General features: G+C 41.1%; 1 protein-coding gene and 1 long non-coding RNA gene across 7 annotated transcripts in view; both read left to right on the top strand.

Moving 5' to 3' along the window:
* The window catches only part of LOC309634953, a 738,917-nt gene that overhangs the window by 499,836 nt on the left and 219,413 nt on the right, over positions 1 to 19,668 (top strand). The gene's annotated exons all lie outside the window — the stretch shown is intronic.
* The window catches only part of AIG1 (androgen induced 1), a 228,254-nt gene that overhangs the window by 99,858 nt on the left and 108,728 nt on the right, over positions 1 to 19,668 (top strand). Inside the window, exons 4-6 of one of the 6 annotated variants that reach the window (XR_014248502.1) lie at positions 1,364 to 1,419; positions 4,288 to 4,399; positions 5,811 to 6,013. The exons of 3 other annotated variants lie outside the window; for them this stretch is intronic. The gene's annotated coding sequence lies outside the window, so the exon portion shown is untranslated. Of the gene's footprint in view, positions 1 to 1,363; positions 1,420 to 4,287; positions 6,014 to 19,668 lie in introns of all 6 variants that reach the window. 2 more of the 6 variants (XR_014248503.1, XR_014248504.1) reach the window with 2 other exon arrangements.

The following is a 19,668-nucleotide window of genomic DNA, read 5'->3' as shown; positions in this document are numbered from 1 at the left end:
GCAGACCTGTGAGCCACCTAGAAAAGGGAACTGAACCAAGTGACCTCCGTAGTTTTCTCCAGTTTTATTATTCTATGGAAACAGTTTAGTGTATGTGATTTAAGAGGCTAATCAGAATAGCATTCTCTGCTCAACAGTCTCTCTAAATTTCTCTGCCGAGTTCCACTAGTGGAGAATTTAAAGCTTATTGTGGGAGTTCATGAGATTGTAGCCATGGAAGTACATAGCCCAGTGCCTGCCACATAGTAGGCCAAATAAATGTAAATCCTCTAAAATAGGATGGGAAAAGATAAGATAAGGTAAAATAAAATAAAGTACATCCCTTAGCTAATGATTTCAACTTATCATCATATAGTAAGTAACAAATTAGTGTCAAACTCTGTCTAAAGCTTCCAGGGAAGGTGCCCTGGTAGAAATCTTGTATTTGTAGCAACACGGAATTTGTATATACTCCTAACCTAAAAAGTTAATGAAATTCCTTAAAGGCTTATATAAAATGTAAAATATTTATCTTTGGACATAGGCTTCAGATCTTCTTTATTTATTTTTAAGCATTTGCCCTCAGTTGCACTTCTTGAAAAGAACTTTGCTTAAACTCAGAATTCGACTGCTAATATTCACACATATGGCAAATATGAACTAATCAGACCACAGATATTTTGCTGCATTCCATGGTGTCTCATTTATTTGTTTAATTTGCAGCTATAGCAACTAGATTCCACCACTTCAGGCTTTCACACAGACCTACAGTCTGATTAGCTTGGTCAAAGTTTGGCACTCGACACTGTTCTCAATTGAAGACATATGCACAAACTTCACTTACCACATTTTTTAACCCGGTTTTCACACTGGGTAGAGATGTAATATTTGCATAAAAATATGAAAAGCCACCGTCTGCAAGGATAGTAGGCAATTAAAAGAGGCAGCAACCTTCTTTTCTGTAGCATTTCAAATCTTAAAGTTTTCTTGGCATGCTTTCTAAAGCCCATCTGACTCTGAAGCCGGCTGCCTCTCCACAGAAGGCTCACTCCAGCAATGACTAATGGATTGACCTGGTGCCATGCTAGTGCTGCTCCACGCATGCTGCTCTGCACAAGACGAGCACTTGGAAATGACCTTGAAACGAAGTTTTGCCAAGTTAGTGAAATATGGGCCTTCAAGGAGTGCCATTTCACCAGCCATTTCCAGAAGGGTATTCATCACATTGTCAAAACTCAGCCCCTTCATTTGGTATTGGTGTACCATGAGTGTTTAACCTGCACAAGGAACGATGCTCCCTCTTGATGTTATTAGTTGCGCTTTGTAACAGGTTGGAAAAATTAGGTAATGGTGAAAATTGGCTTCCCGCTGTTGTTCCTCCTAGGTGTTTCTTTTTCAAACGTTTGCTGAAGGAAGGGAAGATGTTCAAAGGATCCAACTGTAAGTGGGGAGATGGGAGCTTAAAACGGAGGGTTAGCTGCAAACGGGGGCGAAGATGCAGGTGGTGGATAAAGAAAGGACGGTAGGAAGAAGTAACTCTCTGTGCTTGAAAACTGCCCAGTTGATATGATTCCATTTCATCAGATTTAGACTCCAGGCAGGGAACGTTTCTTTTATCTCAGTATGCGCACCCATATAGTAATCTGTTGCAGTTGTTTAAAAATGTTCAGCGATGTTGACATCAGTTGTTGCTGTATGGATTTCCGTTTTACTGAGTGGTGTGTTTTAAGTCAGTGCCCAATGTCTCCTTTTGATTGCACTTCTCATGCTGGTGAAGTTGGCTGACATTTCAGGCTCTGGATAATGAAGCTGTGCTTTAACCTTATTTGGAAGTCAGTGATCAAGCTGCTGGATCGGTATGACTTGGAAAGGTCCCCCTCAGCTGCCCCTCCTGTGACCTCGCTTTGACCCACATGGGACAGTTGTGACAGTCCAAGGTCAGGGCAGTCAAGGTGGGCTGTTGGAAGGACATTGGGGAACAAGTCATTTCTCTTAATTCATTCTTAATTAATTCTCTTAATTCTTCATGATTTCTCTGAAGCCAGCTCTCAGATTTTTATGCAAAATCAGATTCTATACTTCTTTTTAAAAAAGAAGAAGAAAAGACCATTCAACCCCTCTAGAGTTCCCTGAGGAGACTGTAAAAGACCTCCAGCAAGTGTAATTTTTTTAATGCTGATAATCCTCTCTAAGTAATCCTGGGAAACATACATCTATAAGATCAGGGCAACACACTGTCAACAGCAACTTCCCAGAACATTCCTTGTTACTTCATCTGGGATTTTTCAGTAAGTAATTTGATATTTCTGTGAGTGTAGACTGGACTCACTAAAATGAAGGCATTTTTTCCTTATAAGCTCAAGCCTTCCAGACTCATCATTTTGTAGAGTTACATAAGTAAGCCATACAACTAAGCTAAAAGTCTAAATTATAGAATATAACTATTGCAACACACCTTCTACAGCAACCTATGTTAAAACCAGTAATGTATTTGCAAAACAGTTTTTGCATGCAGCAATTTTATATTGAAATCAAGTTTGGTGATTTTTCATTAGATTTTACTAAGTGTCATGTGCTAAATTATTTGCTTGTGAATTTTCTTTCTCCCCAGTTGCCTGTATTTGGAAAGTTTGCTTGAAAAGTGCTGGCATAGGAAACTCAGAAAGATTCCTTTATCTTATCCTGTTTTCTTTGTCTGTATTTAGGAAGATTTGCTTTAAATTGCAGTTACTACCTTTTTTCCCCCACTTTTCAATATTTTAAAATGGAGAACATAATTTGCCAAATAGCCCTCATTCCTAATATAAAGCTCTCTCATATTAACATGACTGATTTTTAATGTATTTCCTAAAACATCTCTCAACTTCTTAAACGATGTAGGAATGAAAAAAATGAATAAAAGACTGAAGGAGGAATGATAAAAGGAGAGGGAAATGCAGCAGGGAACATCAACTATAAGGAACACTGTGACTTCTGGTATTCAACATCATAGATCACAGACCATAGGGACCGAGAGCCAGAATAAAAAAGAGAAGGCCCAGGCCAAAGAGCTTTTGATCACCGAGAATCCTTGTGTCGTTGTTTTGCTGACTTCAGCACACAACACTGCCTTTCTCCTGATGATATTTTTCATTTATCTTTTCAGTAAACATTTTAGATCTGAGAAAGCAGGGAGCTTATCACTATTCAATATAAGTCAGACAACACCTTCACCTTTAATCTATATTCACAATCTCACCATCCTATTTATTAGAATCATATGAGATTATTTATGTGTATGTGAATAGAATGTAAAGCATTTTCTTGAGAAAAATGCATTGATCTATTCTGCATTCCCCCATAGCTCCCTTCAATTGAACAGGGGCCTTCTCTCCAAAGGTGGGGACTTTCTCAACCTTTATTCTAACATGACGGCACTTTGTCTTCTTTGCTGTTGTGGCTTATCATTGCAAAATCTCTCTCAAATGTTTTCTATGTACCTTCATATATATTTATACTAGAACATACAGTTAAAAGAACTATGATCCTGTGTTGGTCAGGGTTCTCCAGAGAAACAGAATCAGTAGGATGTGTGTATATAATAAGGAATTGGCTCACGTAACTATGGAGGGTGAAAAGTCCCAAGATCTGAAGTCGACAAGCTGCAAACCCAGGAGAGCCAATTATATAGTTTCAGTCCAAGCAAAGGCTTGAGAACCAGAAGAGCTGATGGTGTAGATTCTAGTCCAAGTCTGAGTCCAAAGGCAGGAGTAGATTCTAGTCCAAGTCTGAGTCCAAAGGCAGGAGAAGACCAATGTTTCAGCTAGAAGACAGTTAGGCAGAGAGAGCAAATTCTCCCTTACTCAGCCTTTTATTCTATTTTAAGGCCTTCAGTAGATTTGGATGTAGCCGATCCCCATTGGGGAGGCTAATGTGCTTTACTCAGCCTATTAATTCAAATGTTAATCTCATCCAGAAACACCCTCACAGACACACCCAGAATAATGTTTAACCAAATACCTGGGCACCCCGTGTTGACCCATAAAATTAACCATTACAGATCCCCAATGAAAACTCCTCTTTCCCTTTAAAAACAACTTCACTTTTAGAGGTCTTGAATAATGCCTTCTTCTTTCCATGCCGTTAAAACTGCACTAATGTTGGTCAGCCAGGTTGGCTTAGGTCTCGTGCTCAGAGACCAACCAATGAATGCTGACCGATTCAGTCTGCGATGGGACCCATGCATCATCTGTATTTTTTTTTAATGCTCCTTCACATGGTTCTGAGGCACAGTCAAGTTTGAGAGCCCTTGAATTCATGCGTCTCTAGGCTTCCTTGGGGTTTGATGAAAGTGGCTGATGGAAGAACACAGAGAGGGAAGTCACCGTGGTGATGGCTGGAGCTGAGCTGAGTGGAGGGCACGGCAAAGAGACAAACCTGGGTAAACATGCATGACCAGGTCAACTTAACCATTATGCGTTGGTCACAAGGTGCCTCGGTTTCTACTGGGATAGAATCTGGCACCACCCCAAGATTCTAAGAAAAATGAATCAATATTAACATTACTTAGAAGATTAAAGGCATAATACATGTGTCAGTTATCATTAATCCTTGAAAATATTTATGGAGTTAAATGGTCTGTAACTAATTAGAGACGGCAGTTAACAGGGGATATGGGTTTCCTCTGAGTTATATGAAACAAAATATAAATCTTTTATATAACTCTATTTCCTACAGAATGGATTTTTACTTGTCAGTGGGATTTTTAAAGTTTTATTTTATTCTCTTGGATTTCACTCCTATTCCATAAATCCTACAAGGAGAATTACAATGAGGTGAGTCACAGCCTTAACACTTTTTTGGAGCTTCTTCTGCCAATGCGGCTTAGAATATAGGGAATTTTTTTTTAACTGTGTTTGGGAAACATGGTAAGAGAAAAGGAGGGATGGAGGGAGGAAGGAGAAAAGGAAAGGTACAAAATATTTTACTTTAGATTACATTTTTTAACACCATGGCATTATGAAGGTGAAACTCTCATAGTATCTATCAGTACGTTGTAGACCACCTGAAGTACAAATGGACCGGGTTTCAGAAGTTCATTCATGAGCTAGTCATTTAGAACTGGGAACATATTTTCACCCAAAAATTTTGTTCTATAAATGGTCATTCATTTTCGAGGCTAGCTCATAAACTCTCCTCATTCTGTTTTGAAGCTGATTGTGCACTTTCAGTGATAAATAGTAGACTGTACTGTTGGAAACACATAGATCTAAAGAACATAAAAGCAATGAAATCAATAGCTGAGTTGCTTAACAATTTTCACTTGAATGCTGGTGCTGGAGGGAAAGCAGATTTAAATGGAGGAGCATGAGATATTCAGAACATCTAACGTGGATATTTGAGAGCGCCTGTCAAGTGAGCAGAAACCGTTCTCTCTTGAGGGTCTCTGCATCCACGTGTACTCCTCAAGCTACTCACCAGAAAGCAACACGCTTAGACCATGTTAGTAAGTTCTCACTAAAAATGCCTTCTTTCCTTCCCGCAATAAATATTGGTGGAGCACATACTTGTGTAGTGTGCTCCTTACCACTTATGCCAGAAGAAAAAACAGGAAGTACCTCTCTCCTTGTGGAGCTTGCAGTCTAGTGGGAGAGACAATCAAACAATTTTACAAATAGACAACTTATGATTCATCCATTTTTATGAAGAATTATAGATGAGCATTAAAGTCCATACATATTTATTAGGAATAATGACTCATACAGGGTACACCTGTGGGTGGGGGACACAAGTCTTTGTTAAACGCTTGCCGTGGCCAGCCACTTACTTGCGCGATCTCATTTCACCCTCAGAGTGACCCTGGGGAGCAGGGATCATGATCACCGTTTCTGAGATTCAGAGAAGTTAATGTGTCAAAGAGGGTAGGACACTGTAGCCTAGCCTGGATGTAAACCAAGCCTGTCTGACTCCAGGCACTTTTCTGTCAATCTCAGCTGCCTGTTCTGCAAAACGACTCTGAAGATATTTCCTATTATTCGACTCAGTATTTTTTTATGTAAGTATCCATGCAATAATCTCCTCCTAGAATCTAATACTGGAAACAGTGCTGTCTCTCCTGGTGCTTCTCATTAATGGGAGATATTTCCGCTTCTCCTCTGATGCCACATTTCGTGTTCTCATGCCATAGCCAGCTGGTTTTCTCTCCTTTCCCAGTGTACTTTTTTCATCTGATTCTTTATTTTGTGTTGATTTCCACTGCCCTGAGTGTTTTATATGGCAAGCTGCCTTGTCGTTTTGAGAAATGGTTAGAATATACAGCACACAAATAGAAAAGAAATAGTTATGACTTCCGCAATTCCTCGCTGCTCTTTTTTTGTATCCTCCACATGACCTAGAATAGGGCCTTGCACTTAGGAGTGAGAAATAAGTGTTGACTGATTGTTCTGGTTATTTTAAAGAGGGTGAGGAAGTTGATGGCTCTGGCCATATATGTTAACTTCACCATAAGACTTACTATCCTTTTCCTTAGTAGGGATTTATCTCTTGCATCGTCCTGCGTTTGTTACCCATAAATGGAATATAAAGGGCAATGATCACAGCCCGCATATACCACGCTCCCCCCTTCTGCTGTGCTAAGCAGTTTATAGATATTGTACACTTCATCCCAACCCTATCCTTATTCCCATTTCACAGAAGGAGAAACTGAGGGCTAGAAAATTTAAGTGGTCAATGGGGAAATAACCTTTTTCCTGGTAATTCAGCAAGAGATGGAAGAAAAGAGTGGGGAAAGAAAAAGGATTATATAAGAGAAATAAATTGCTTCAAGTGTGATCAGTCAAATGCAAAAGAAGGCCGGGAAGAATTGCAAGTGACTTAGAAGGGAATTATTCTTCCCACCCATCCCCTGCTCTGTTGACCGAGAGGAGGAAGAAGTCACATGCAAATGGCTATTTTTATATATGAGACAGTCTGTCATCAGGAGATCATAACTCAGTGGGAGGCTGATCTTAGAAATGTCTTTAATCCACATATTTATTTGGATAATTTCAAGTTATATAGTTTAACGTATGGACAGAAACCTAAAGGTCTTCTTTATCCTTCTGGGCTGGCCCTTACTTTCCCGTGGGTCCCCAGCCTGCTGTAACCTCAGGATCCCTGGAGAATCTGGATGTGTGCTCGATTCCTCTACCTCTTGGGTAGTGACCCCAACACACCTGTGGTCATTACTGCCCCGGGAGCAGTAGCTGAGGCTCTCAGTGCACCTCTGCGGCTCTTCATGGCAGAAGGACAAAGAAACACACTGGAAGGAGGGAGAAGCAGGACCATCAGGCCTCCCCGAGGGAATTGAGGGAGAGTCAGAGTAAGAGATGAACCCATTCATGGGTATTTGCTCAACTGAACACTCTTGTGCTTGGGACTGTTCTGGGTACTGATTTTGTTCTTCTTGAGAAAGAACAGCCAATCATGGGAGAAAAATTAAAACTCCAGGAGAGGATGGAGGAGGTGACCACTTTTCAGGAGCTGACATTGGAAGTAGATGCCATGATTCCGGGAGAATTTCCTTTCAGGCTGAGCTTCGGGAACTCAAAATAATTGGATATTTCTGGAAGTGAAGTCAAAGATATGGGCATAACTGGAGCTTTGGTTAGAGAAATAAGCAGGGGCTCAGATCTGGGAAAGCCCTACATACCAAAAACTAGTTTCGGTTTTATCTCTTAGGAAACAAGAAGCAGGGCAAAGTTTTGCATGAGGGCAATGATTTGATTTACACATTAGAGAGATGGGGAAAAAAAGGAAGGGTGTCCGAGCTAGAGGAACAGCATATACAAAGGCAGGAAATACCACCATATGTTGGACAAGCTGTGTGGAGAGTAATCTGAATGCAGAAAAGGTGTGAGGAGTTCGGTGGCACTGGGAGGTCACCCAGGACCAGGCCAGAAACACCCAGTGTCCTGGTGGAGGAGACTGAACTTGATCCTAATGGCTTTGGGGAGTGGTTGAAGGATTTCAGAGGGAGTGTGGAATCAGACAGTTATTTCCTTCTTCGGGGTTGAAGGAGAAGAATTGACAGGGACAGCCTGCATTTAGGAGGGAGGGGAAGAGGCTGAGGGTGGAGCCTTGGCCAACGCCCACACTACGGGGAGGAAAAACTGAGAAGGTGTCATCACAGGGGTGGGGGAATAGCTGAGGGAGAAGGGGAAGAGAGAGGAACCAAGAGAGGAGAGTACTTCCTGGATGTTACAGGGCACTTCCGGAGACGACAGGTGCGCAGTATCCTGGGCCACAGGGAGGTCTGATCAGACGAGGGCAGCAACCCGCACAGGTGCTGACGAGTGGCAAAAGGACCACAAGGGGACAGACAGTGGAGAAAAGAGGAGCCTGCCTGAAGAGCAAAAAGCATCTTTTAAAAAAATCTCATCAGGGGCTTCCCTGGTGGCGCAGTGGTTGAGAATCTGCCTGCCAATGCAGGGGACACGGGTTCGAGCCCTGGTCTGGGAAGATCCCACATGCCGCGGAGCAACTAGGCCCGTGAGCCACAACTACTGAGCCTGCGCGTCTGGAGCCTGTGCTGCGCAACAAGAGAGGCCGCGATAGTGAGAGGCCCGCGCACCGCGATGAAGAGTGGCCCCTGCTCGCCACAACTAGAGAAAGCCCTCGCACAGAAACGAAAACCCAACACAGCCATAAATAAATAAAATTTAAAAAAATTTTTTTAAAATCTCATCCATGTGGCATTTCTTTAGATGAGGGAAGATGGATCGCTTCATCTTTCACTTGAGCCAGAGACAAGGACAGCTCAGCATTTGAGGGGTAGATGATTCTTCCCTTACTGGTCTCACCTCCTTGTGACCCTCCATTTTCTCCTGGTGAAAAAGGGGCTATTTCTGACACACACCTTCCACAGGGTCAGTTTTCCCAGCTACACGAAGATGGCCTTTGGTGTTCTTACTACCGCTTAGTGTACTGTCATCCAGAATTTTTTTTCTATATTGATCTGAATGTTAATCTATACATAATAAGGATAAATCATAGGAGAATGTGGGAACCACTGATAAAAAGAATTTTTTCTTGTTTTGTGCATTTCTTGAGGGGTGGAGAAAAGAAACTTTAAAATAATACTTCCCATTTGTGACATCCCGTTTGTCAACACATCAGAAGCCAGAAAAACAAAAACAAAAACATAATTTGATTAATTGGAAAGCTGAATGATTTAGATTATATATCTTTCTTTAAAATTTTCTGAAATCTGATTTAGATGTTTAACAGCCTTCGGAAATTTCTGTGGACGTGTCGTTAGAGACAAGCCATTTGTTTTGGTGAGGATTCAAAGAGAAATGTATTTTAGAAAATGGATGAAATTGGACCTGACTTAGAGAAATAGTTCCCTGAAGTTCATTTGAAGACATTGAACTGTGGGCTCCCTGCTTTGACCATTTCTCAAGATAAATATGGAGACAGGAACCGGAACGGGCATTTTAGGTTGCTGTGAAGTTGGTGTTAGAATGTGCTAAGCATGCCCATGACATCCTTGGAGGTACGAGAGTACAGATGAGACATAAATGCTTCTCAGTTCTTTCTCATACTTTCTCTAATCTTTCTGGCAATAAAAAAAAAGAAAAAAAGAAAAAAATTTTCAGGAGTATGAAATGTTATTGAATTTGCAGCCGTTGTCATGGTTACCTGCATAGTTTCATTGCTTTATTAATGTGTAATCCCCTTTATTTCTGGAAATATCATTATAGTGAAACATAATAGTCCGCAGCCTCTTAGCAGGTTTCACCACGTATCTCAGAGATTCTGACAGTGGCTGTGATGAATGTGTTTGTGGTTTCTGGGCCACCTGTGTACTGTTGATTCAGTACCTAGGACATCATTGTTTAGGAAAAGACAACTTGAAGTTAATAACTCTGAGAATCCCTTAAAAGTTTAAATGCTTTCCTAAACAAAAGTGCTTATTTTTTCTTAGAGGAAAATGATCCACGGCTTGAGTCTTTTTCTAACTAAAATAATTTAGGTTTTCTGACATTGAAACTTTTTAAAGTAATTTTTATTACTTACTAAAGTCACTTGGAGGTGATCAGGAGATTTTTTTTCTGATCAACTCTTTAAAATATTATCTTTCCTAAATTTGTTTCTTACATCATAAAAGGGTTTTTGTGAGAAACTGTTAATAGAGATTTTGAGTAAGTTTTTCCAAGTGTATTCTCCCACTACTCAAGTTGAAGCTAAATACTATAGTTCAGTAAATTATCTTTCACTCTCACTGCTACTTATGGTAGATGCTGCTGGCTGATCCCCAGATTCATTTCTCTTCTTCCTGGGTGCTCAGCTGACTACATTTCCCAGCATCCCTTGCAGTTAGGTCTGACCATAAGACTCATGGGACAGTGGAATGTGGTGGAAGTTATGAAATAATATATCAACTTCAAATCATACATCAGCTTCCAGTTGTGGCCCATAAGTACCTCCCCCTTGACCCTCCCATCCCTTGTTACCACGCTGGTTGGTGACTCTGCCAATCTGGACCCTTGAATAACTAGATGGAGCAGAGCCTCCCTGCCAACCAGAAACATCTATTGTTATTGAAAGGATTCAAACCCTCTGAGATGTGAGGGTTGTGTGCTATATTCAGCTCATGTTACCCTAACTAATACGCTACTAATCAACATTTCTTCTAAGCAGCCGTATAATCCTTGGGATAAGGTCCGTGATTTTCATCCACAAGTTTTTCCTATAACTTCTTTCACAGTCTTTAGAAACAAACTGGCATTGAAAATCCCAGGACCCCTAATCAGTGTCCAGTGATAACTTTGCTGTTTTGAACAAGTGCTGGAGACCTGAATGGCTACAGCTATAGTAGAGAATTGGAAAACATCATTAGATCCTTCTGACTTATGGCACAGAGAACCAAAAGAAATGGAATTAACCTTTTCTGGATACTTCTGTGTGTCAAGTACCATGTTCACTCCTTTAATATACATTATTCACTGTAATTCGTCTTCTAGGGAACACTGTTATTCCCATTTTATAGATTTTTAAAGTGTCATATAGTTTTAATAATTTCTTCATAGGTAGTAGCATGGGGAGGACTCAAATAAAAGTTTGCCTGGAAAGTGTCCATCGACAGATGAATGGATAAAGAAGATGTGGCATATATATACAATGGAATATTACTCAGCCATAAAAAGAAACGAAATTGAGTTATTTGTAGTGAGGTGGATGGACCTAGAGTCTGTCATACAGAGTGAAGTAAGTCAGAAAGAGAAAAACAAATACCATATGCTAACACATATGTATGGAATCTAAAAACAATGGTTCTGAAGAACCTAGGGACAGGACAGGAATAAAGAGGCAGATGTAGAGAAGGGACTTGAGGACACGGGGAGGGGGAAGGGTAAGCTGGGACGAAGTGAGAGAGTGGCATGGACTTATATATACTACCAAATGTAAAATAGATAGCTAGTGGGAAGCAGCCACATGGCACAGGGAGATCAGCTTGGTGCTTTGTGACCACTTAGAGGGGTGGGATAGGGAGGGCGGGAGGGAGACACAAGAGGGAGGAGATATGGGGATATATGTATATGTATAGCTGATTCACTTTGTTATAAAGCAGAAACTAACACACCATTGTAAAGCAATTATACTCCAATAAAGATGTTAAAAAAAAAAAAGTTTGTCTGGAACAAAATCCAGCCACACTGGATTTTCACAGTGTACATTCAGTTAACTAGTGTCAGTCAATCATCATACTTCAAGACAGAGATAGCTAGTAATAATTGAAAACACATGCAAAGAATATTGGATTATCTGTCATGTTGGCAATAGAAACTCTCATTAGATTTTTAGAAAATTATAAGACTGACATTGTTGAGTTTTACCTTCTATCTTAATTAAGATATCAGAACAGCTGTTGTAACAGATACCAAAATAACCATAGTTTAAAACTGATGGTCTGGAGGTTGGCAGGCCAGCTCTTCCTCATGAGGTCAACCAGGGCCCCCGGCTCTTTGATCTGGTTGCTTTGGGATCCTCTAGGGTTTTTCTTCATCGGCATCTGCATATAAGCCCTTAAGAAGTGGGTATAAGAGAGGAGAGGGCACACGTCTTTCCAGTTAAAAGTGTGATCCCGAAATGGCACACATCACTTTTGCTCAAAAAATTGCATGGTCTCATAGCTATCTAACTGCAACAGAGTCTAGGAAACGTCATCTCTAAGTGCTTAGCCTTGTGCCAGGACTTCTATTCTTATAGAAGAAAGGGACAAGAGGTATGGTAGGACAAATCACAGCTTTTGCCCCACCTCCTTTCCCTTCCCATTCTTTGATAAACATGCTAATGAGAAAGATCCAAAACAGCAGTAGTGGAAAAAGGGAAGGAAATGAATCAAGCAAACTAAGTAATTCAGAAATTGAATATCTCCTTTCTCCTTAACCTCTTCCAGCACATATGCTAAAAGAATCAAGAGTTAGTGCCTTGCACTAAGTTGTTTAAAATAGGCTATAACTATTAAAGCAAGCATTCTCTGAATAAAATGATTGCAACAAATGGAGGACATATGAACAAAGACTAGATATTAAATCATCTTAAGTAATTAGGATTAATTTCGTTAGGTCTGACATGTGGTTGAATTATAAAACAAACCTCATCTGGTAGAGATATTTCCTGAGGGATATATAAGTGAAATGATATACTGTCTGGAGTTTGCTTTAAAATACTCCAGAAAAAAAAAAAAAAAATGGGAGTAAGGTTGATGAACAGATGAAATTAGATTGGGAAAATGTTATGAGTTGTTGAAACTGGATGATGGGTTCATGGGGGTTCATTATGCTATTCTTTCTACTTTTATGTATATTTGAAATATTCCATACCATAATACAAAGTTAAATAAATATTTGTTCCAGGAAAGAAAAGCAGTTTTTGGCAGTGCCCTGATATTCATATGAGCTCATTTCTGTACTCCAGTTAAGTACACTCTTAAGTTTCCAGTGAACTATTATTTATTTTGCATGCATACAACTGGAAAAATTCACTTCATCTAAAGAATTCATTAATAATTTGAGCCAATTAAACAAAACTTTGGTGAGTGCCTGCTGCATCTAGTGACGCAAGGGATGCAAAAATGAATACAATAAAGCCCATGAGTTTAAAGTCTAATCAAGCAGATAAGACAGTCTCTCAAATAAATCTAATTTAAGAGAAGTATACAAGGAGGTTTAAAGGTTAGGAGATCACATCAAATTGGAAGGATTAGCAGAAGTTTCCTGGATCAGATATCATAAGCTTTAAAGAAAAGGGTAGGCTTTTGGCAGATGGGAGTGGTGGAGAGAGTGGTCTGGGCAGGGGACCACCAAGAGAAAGGCTCCAAGCCAAAGACTATGAGTTGGTTCCCTGGTGACAGGAAAGGCAGATATGGTTTTGAGTGTTGAGTATCTGGATGTCCCATTAATGGAAATCGGGGAGTAAAGAGGACCCAACTGAGAAAATTTGTGTTCTTTATAGAGACCTGTTATCTTTGAGACCCTGGTGAGACCCCAGATGAGATGTCCATCTCCAAATATGGTGTTGAGGTACAGAGAGGGGTTAGTGTGGGTAGTCAGCTGCATAAATGGGTGGTTGAAACTGTAGTTACATGATGGATATACTACTGAAGAGAACAGAGAAAAGATTTATTTTAAGACTAGTTTTATTAGAGTAGAGGATGGGAATTATGACAACAACATCATTGTGAAAACTACATAATGATTTCAGTTGATTTTTTTTTGACTCTTTTTTTAAAAATTTTATTTATTTATTTATTTTTGGCTGTGTTGGGTCTTCGTTTCTGTGAGGGCTTTCTCTAGTTGTGGCAAGTGGGGGCCACTCTTCATCGCGGTGCACGGGCCTCTCACTATCGTGGCATCCCTTGTTGCGGAGCACAGGCTCCAGACGCGCAGGCTCAGTAGTTGTGGCTCACGGGCCTAGTTGCTCCGTGGCATGTGGGATCCTCCCAGACCAGGGCTCGAACCTGTGTCCCCTGCATTAGCAGGCAGACTCTCAACCACTGTGCCACCAGGGAAGCCCCCATTTCAGTTGATACTAAAGACAAAATGAGTCTCTGGTGTGACAAGATCTGTATCTCTCCCTCCCCACTCCCCGCTGAGTTCTCAGCCTTTCTTACCCTCCCAGAGCCCACCTATCTCTACTTTATCTCTCCTCTCTCCTTCAGCTTAAGCTTCTCCAAAGAGTTGTCCCCACAGAATGTCTGCATCCCTGACTTCCATTCACCCTTTACCCAACTCTGCGTCAGAAGCCTGCTGCACCACTCCACTGAAACTGTGTTCAGTTCAACATGGAGGATTTGCAGTGACCTCTGTTGACCAATTCCATTGACAGTTTTTACTCCTCACTTCCCTTGACATTCTGAGCAGTATTTGAGCGAACTGGCCACTCCCTCTTCCTTAAAATACTCTCTTCTTGGCCTCTGGTTTTCTCCTGGCTACTGCTTCTCATTTTCTGTGCAATCTCCTCCTCTCCAGAAGGTTTATGTATTGTGGTGCCTTGGCACCAATGCTGGACTCTCTTTTCTTCCTACAGTGTCTCCTAGAGGGGTTTCCTCCTCTGTTCCATAGTTTCACTTAACAAAAACCAACAAAGCTCTCACGTGTTTATCTCATCTGAGTTTTGTATCTACCTAATACCTCCACTCAGATTTCTCATAGGCATTTCATATACAACAGATCCAAACTGAAATTTGGACCCCTCCCTCCCTCCCAAACCTGTTCTCCATCTGAGTAAATATCACCGCCATCTACTTTGCTTTTCAAGCAGGTCAAGTGAATCATTTCGTCTGCAAAAGATCCATAGGACAATTCCACTAGGAAGCCCAAGCAACCACCACTTCCTTATGAAATGTCCTTTGATACCCAGACTGTTCCCTAAAGTAGCTAAAGTGTGTAAGCCATAAAAATAACGCTTTCCCACATAGCTTCATTGTAGCCCAGCAGTTTGATTTAGGCACCAGTGCTAGCTTTACATTTAAATCTGTGCTTGGCTTTAAGCTGTACATTTTAAAGGGGTGTGTGGGCTACTTATACTGGGCAGACCGGCTCTCCGAGCTGACCTCACTTGGTTACAGTCAGGACTAGTCCCAGGGGGCCCCATGAGTAGATGGGACCCCACAAAGCATCCAAAAGATGCTTTTCTCTCAGCCAGATTAGAAATCCACAGGCTGTGGACCTCTTCATCACCCTTTACTGCCCAGAGTGGTGAAAAACGATAACTCTAATTCTCTTTGGTGGAGAATTGGGGGCACTTTCCTTTCTATCCCACTAGGTCTCAAGAAGTGGAATTAAAGTCGACTTGTGTTTTATCCTTGTCTTATGAATCTCTGTTCTCTGTGGGAAAGCACAGTGACTTGGAGGAAAGAGAACCTGCTTCTAGTTCCACCTCAGGGACTAGGAAGTTAGCTGTACAACTGATGGGTAGAGTTGTCCTTACCTCTTTCCTGTACCACCCTCCACATCCAACACGTAGCAATAAGTAACACTTCTTGAGTATTTACCTTGTGCCAGACACTGTCCTAATGCTTTGCACCTATGAACTCATCTAATTCTCATAACAACCTATGAATTAATTGTCATTTTTATCCTTATTTAATAGATGAGAAAACTGAGGCATAGGAAGTTAGTAAATTGCTCAAAGACACCCAGCTAATGTGAAGCCAGGACTTAAATTCAGGTTATTCGACTCCAACTTGCACCCTCTTAACCACTCTGTTATACCAAACTGCTTAGAAACTACCTCTGAATTACGTTTCATTCCCTCACTGCTATTGTGTCATTGATGTCAGATGTACCGTCATTTTAATTTAATCATAGTTTTCAGGAGGAAAGTAAGCGCTACCAAATCAAGTGTAGTTATAGTAGGACTGTCTTTTCAAATTCTAACCAATGTTTTTTTCTTCTTGGTAATTCCTTTTTTTACCTCATACACAAGCTAATTGCAGAAAACAAAGAAACAAAGAGGCAAATTCTTGGTGATTGACTTCTAAGATTGGGTCATGCAATTCATAAAGGATAGTCTGGAGCCAGGGTTGGGGTTTTGTTTTGTTTTGTTTAATTACTAGGGAAAATTTTTTAAAAGATAAACTTCAAAAAATGTCTTCAAGGTTTGCTTTGCATATCAAGAGCCAAAGCCTGACAACTTAGTAGTTGGGGAGAAGGAAGGGTGGTGTCTGAGAAGTTTTGTGTCCCAAAGGAGATAACATTTTAGCTGTTGGCAGGAGAGGAATCTGCAGTTGAGATGCTGAAGGACCCTTAGAAGGTGATCCACACCCAGTGCCTCTGGAGATGGGAGATAACGGAAACCCCAGCAGCACCTGGGGAGATCCCACAATACAAGAGAGCCGGGTTAGATTCCAACCATCGTTCCGGGGGGAGCCACACCTAATAGGATCTCTTGCAGCAGCATAATGGTGGGGAGGAAGCAGCAGCAGCTGGTTGAGACATCCACACAACCTGGAAAGCATCTTAAAATTCCCTGTGTCTCCAGAGGCTTCCCTGGGAGGGGATCCAAAAGGCCTTGGTGTCCTATGGAAGGAACACCATCAGCATATTTGATGCAGATTCCATGTTCCAGAGGCTGTGGAAACAGAAGCAACCTCAACAGCAAAAGCACTGTGGGTCGAAATCCCCCAAAAAGATTAGCAGGATTGGTGGAAGGGTGGAGGGTTGCGGGGGGGGGGGGGGGGGCGGAGATTAGCAGGATTGGGGGTGGGTGAAAACTAATGGACCAGATGTCTCTTCCTTGATGCCATGACACATATGGGCCTTCTTAGAAGTTAGATACTACCCCAGGAAAAAGAAAAGGAAGGGCAGAACCCTAATTTGACTCTAAACAAGTTCTGAATTTGACTGAAATAACTGAACATGATTGAGTATCCCTAGAAGTGGCTGTAGTTTTAGAGGCTAAATTTCTGAAGGTCATATAGATAAGAAAGAACTGCAGCTAGGATTCTACCACCATCTATGCTGTATCATTCTGTACTCTACTATCTCCATGTTTCCCATAGCTAAATGGAATGATGTCTCAAGACCCAAGTTCAATTACATTATAGAAACAAAAGAGGTGATTGTGACATTCACCCCGTGACATTAAGCATCAATTTTAAGATGCATACACATTTCAATACCACTAAGATGTCTTTGACTGGAAGAAGTGTAAAATATACTCTCTTCTCTCCATCTCTACTGCCACCACCTAATCCATGTGTTACCTGGATGATTGCCCAGTGCCTCCAACTTGGAGAGATTAGTCTTTTTGTATATAATGAGGAGCAAGAGAACTAGGACCAATGGATGGAAACTTTAAAGAGACAGAATTCTGTGCAGAATCAGAGGACTTCCTGTAATCTCAGATATCCAAAGATAGAATGAGTATCCTTGAGTGGCACCAAGCGCCACATCCCTTGAGCTGTTAAGAGTATCATCAAGACGCCTACTACTGAGAAGGGACCTTATGGAAGGGAATTCAGGAGAGAACATATGGCTGGTTGATGCAGCCTTTAAGGTACCTTCCAACTTTGGAATCCTGCCATTTCAGAATGGAGACTGTGACTGCCAGATTGCTGTGTATTTAAAGAGTGAAATGAGGACATGAGCAGTGGACTAGTCTTTTGAAGCTGTTTACCATCGAAGGAAGCAGAGCTTTGTTGTATGATGTGGTAGGGTTGAGGGAAGATTTTAACACTGGAAGAACTGAGCAGATTTCTAGGAGAAGGTAATGAACTGGTAAACATGAGAAATTAAAAGTTAGAGTTCTGTTCCAGCACCTACAGCTAGAAAACACACTACCCCCAAACTTAGTGGCTTTAAACAGCAACCTCTGTGCTACATCTCAGGATTTTGTAGCTCTGGAATTGAGGCAGTGCTCAGCTGGGTGGTTTTTCTGTTCCACCTGGTATCAACAGAGGTCACTCAGTGGTATTCAGCTGGCACAGTCCTGTGCCTTGGTGGGGATGGCTGGAAGGCTGTGTTCAGCTGGGACGGTTGACCAGGGCACCTACATATGGCCTCACCAGTCTCTCAGGCTAGTCCAACTTCTTACATGGCAGCTCACAGCTCCCAGAGAAGTGTTCCAGGAGGTCCAGGCAAACTGCAAGGTTTCTTAAGACCTAGCCTCAGAAGCCTAAAGAATCACTTAGGCCACATCCTATTGGTCAGTCAAGTCCTTAAGGCCAGGTCAGATTCAAGGGGAAAGGAATTTTATGCCACCTCTCAGTGAGAGGAGTAGCAAAGGATTTATAGCCATCTTTAATCTCCCATATAGAGAAAATTACTCATATTCTGAACCATGTGGGGGGTTCAAGTTGACAGCAAAGATAGAAAGATTATCCTTAGAATGGTGGGGGGACATGTCTGCCTTGGCAATAAGGACCAGGAAAAAGGGTTCCAGGGAGTGGAGATAGAAATTTCGAGATGAAAACAAGAGAACTTAGAAGGAGTTATTTTCATCGATTTCAAGTAATCCAAGGCTATCTAGTGGAAGAAGAGTTTCACATAATGGAAATTACACTGCCTACCCACTCTCCATATATTTTACCTCTGGGTTGCTTCCTCATTCTGATAGTATATCTTCACTGGTTTTTACCAGGCATGCCTCACACAGACTTTTGTCTGAAGTCACTGACAGCAAGATTTGGGGCTTATATTTTCAATGCTCTTCATGCACTCCATCCAGCACACCAAAGTCTGCTGTGGTCCAGGGCTGTGAGGGAGGTAAATTGGTCTCCCTAGAAAGGGAGCCCGTCTGTGGCTTCATCCCCAGTCCATGCTTAAGGGATTGAGCAGACCAGCCGTGAACCAAGGCTGGAGTAGCAAAACATGAACTCTGCCTTCTACAAATTATCCAGATAATCTCTTCCAAGCCCCTTCTGGATAAAAAAACTGAGCCACGTGAGGGTGACATTCTGGCAGGTACTCAAAGCAGCAGTGGTCGTGGCTTAGCTCCTGTTGTATGCACAGAGCAGTTGGTTTGGGTTGATTGATATAGGTCTACTTGTATGTAACCTTTTAATAAGTTTCTCAAGAAGCTTGCTAATTAATTTTAAAGGAATGTTTCTCTTTTGCATCATGTCTCATTCTTTTCACATTATATATTCTGGTGATAAATGATGGATGCATAAATACATTACTTTTGCTCAATCAGTGTTTGCTGTTGTTGATATAAAGTTCACAAATTGGATTTGTTTCAGGATAGCTGAATTTGGAATGTAACATTTTGCCAAGTCAGAAGCTCACTTGCCCAGACAACACACATGTGGATTTTGCTGTTGTTTTCCTTTTAAAATAGTGTATGTCTCTGGTGTCATTGATTAATGTAATATTGCATTAATGTGCTATCACAACACCCTAGGGCATGCATGAGTTCTTTTAGCCAGCAGTAAAGAATTCCCCAAACTAAAGTTTTTAATAAAATACAGATTGCAGGGCAAAAGAAAAAAAATCAACCTTGAGAATTTATGGATAGCAAAATTGCTTGAGAAATCAACTTTTGGTGGATTTGCCAATGGAAATACAGGGCAATTGTTATATAATTTCATTCCTCTAAATCATTAGACATTGTCTGTATCTATTTATTTATTGTATCTGTGTTTTTAAGTGCCCCAGATATCTGACTACATTGTTCCACAACTTCTCTTTTTATTTTTAAGTTTCCACTTGCTCCAGTGTT

Source organism: Balaenoptera borealis (genome assembly GCF_965194805.1).
Source record: "Balaenoptera borealis genome assembly, chromosome: 9".
In the NCBI taxonomy this organism is placed as follows: Eukaryota; Metazoa; Chordata; class Mammalia; order Artiodactyla; family Balaenopteridae; genus Balaenoptera; species Balaenoptera borealis.
This window is presented reverse-complemented; position numbering and strand designations above follow the sequence as displayed.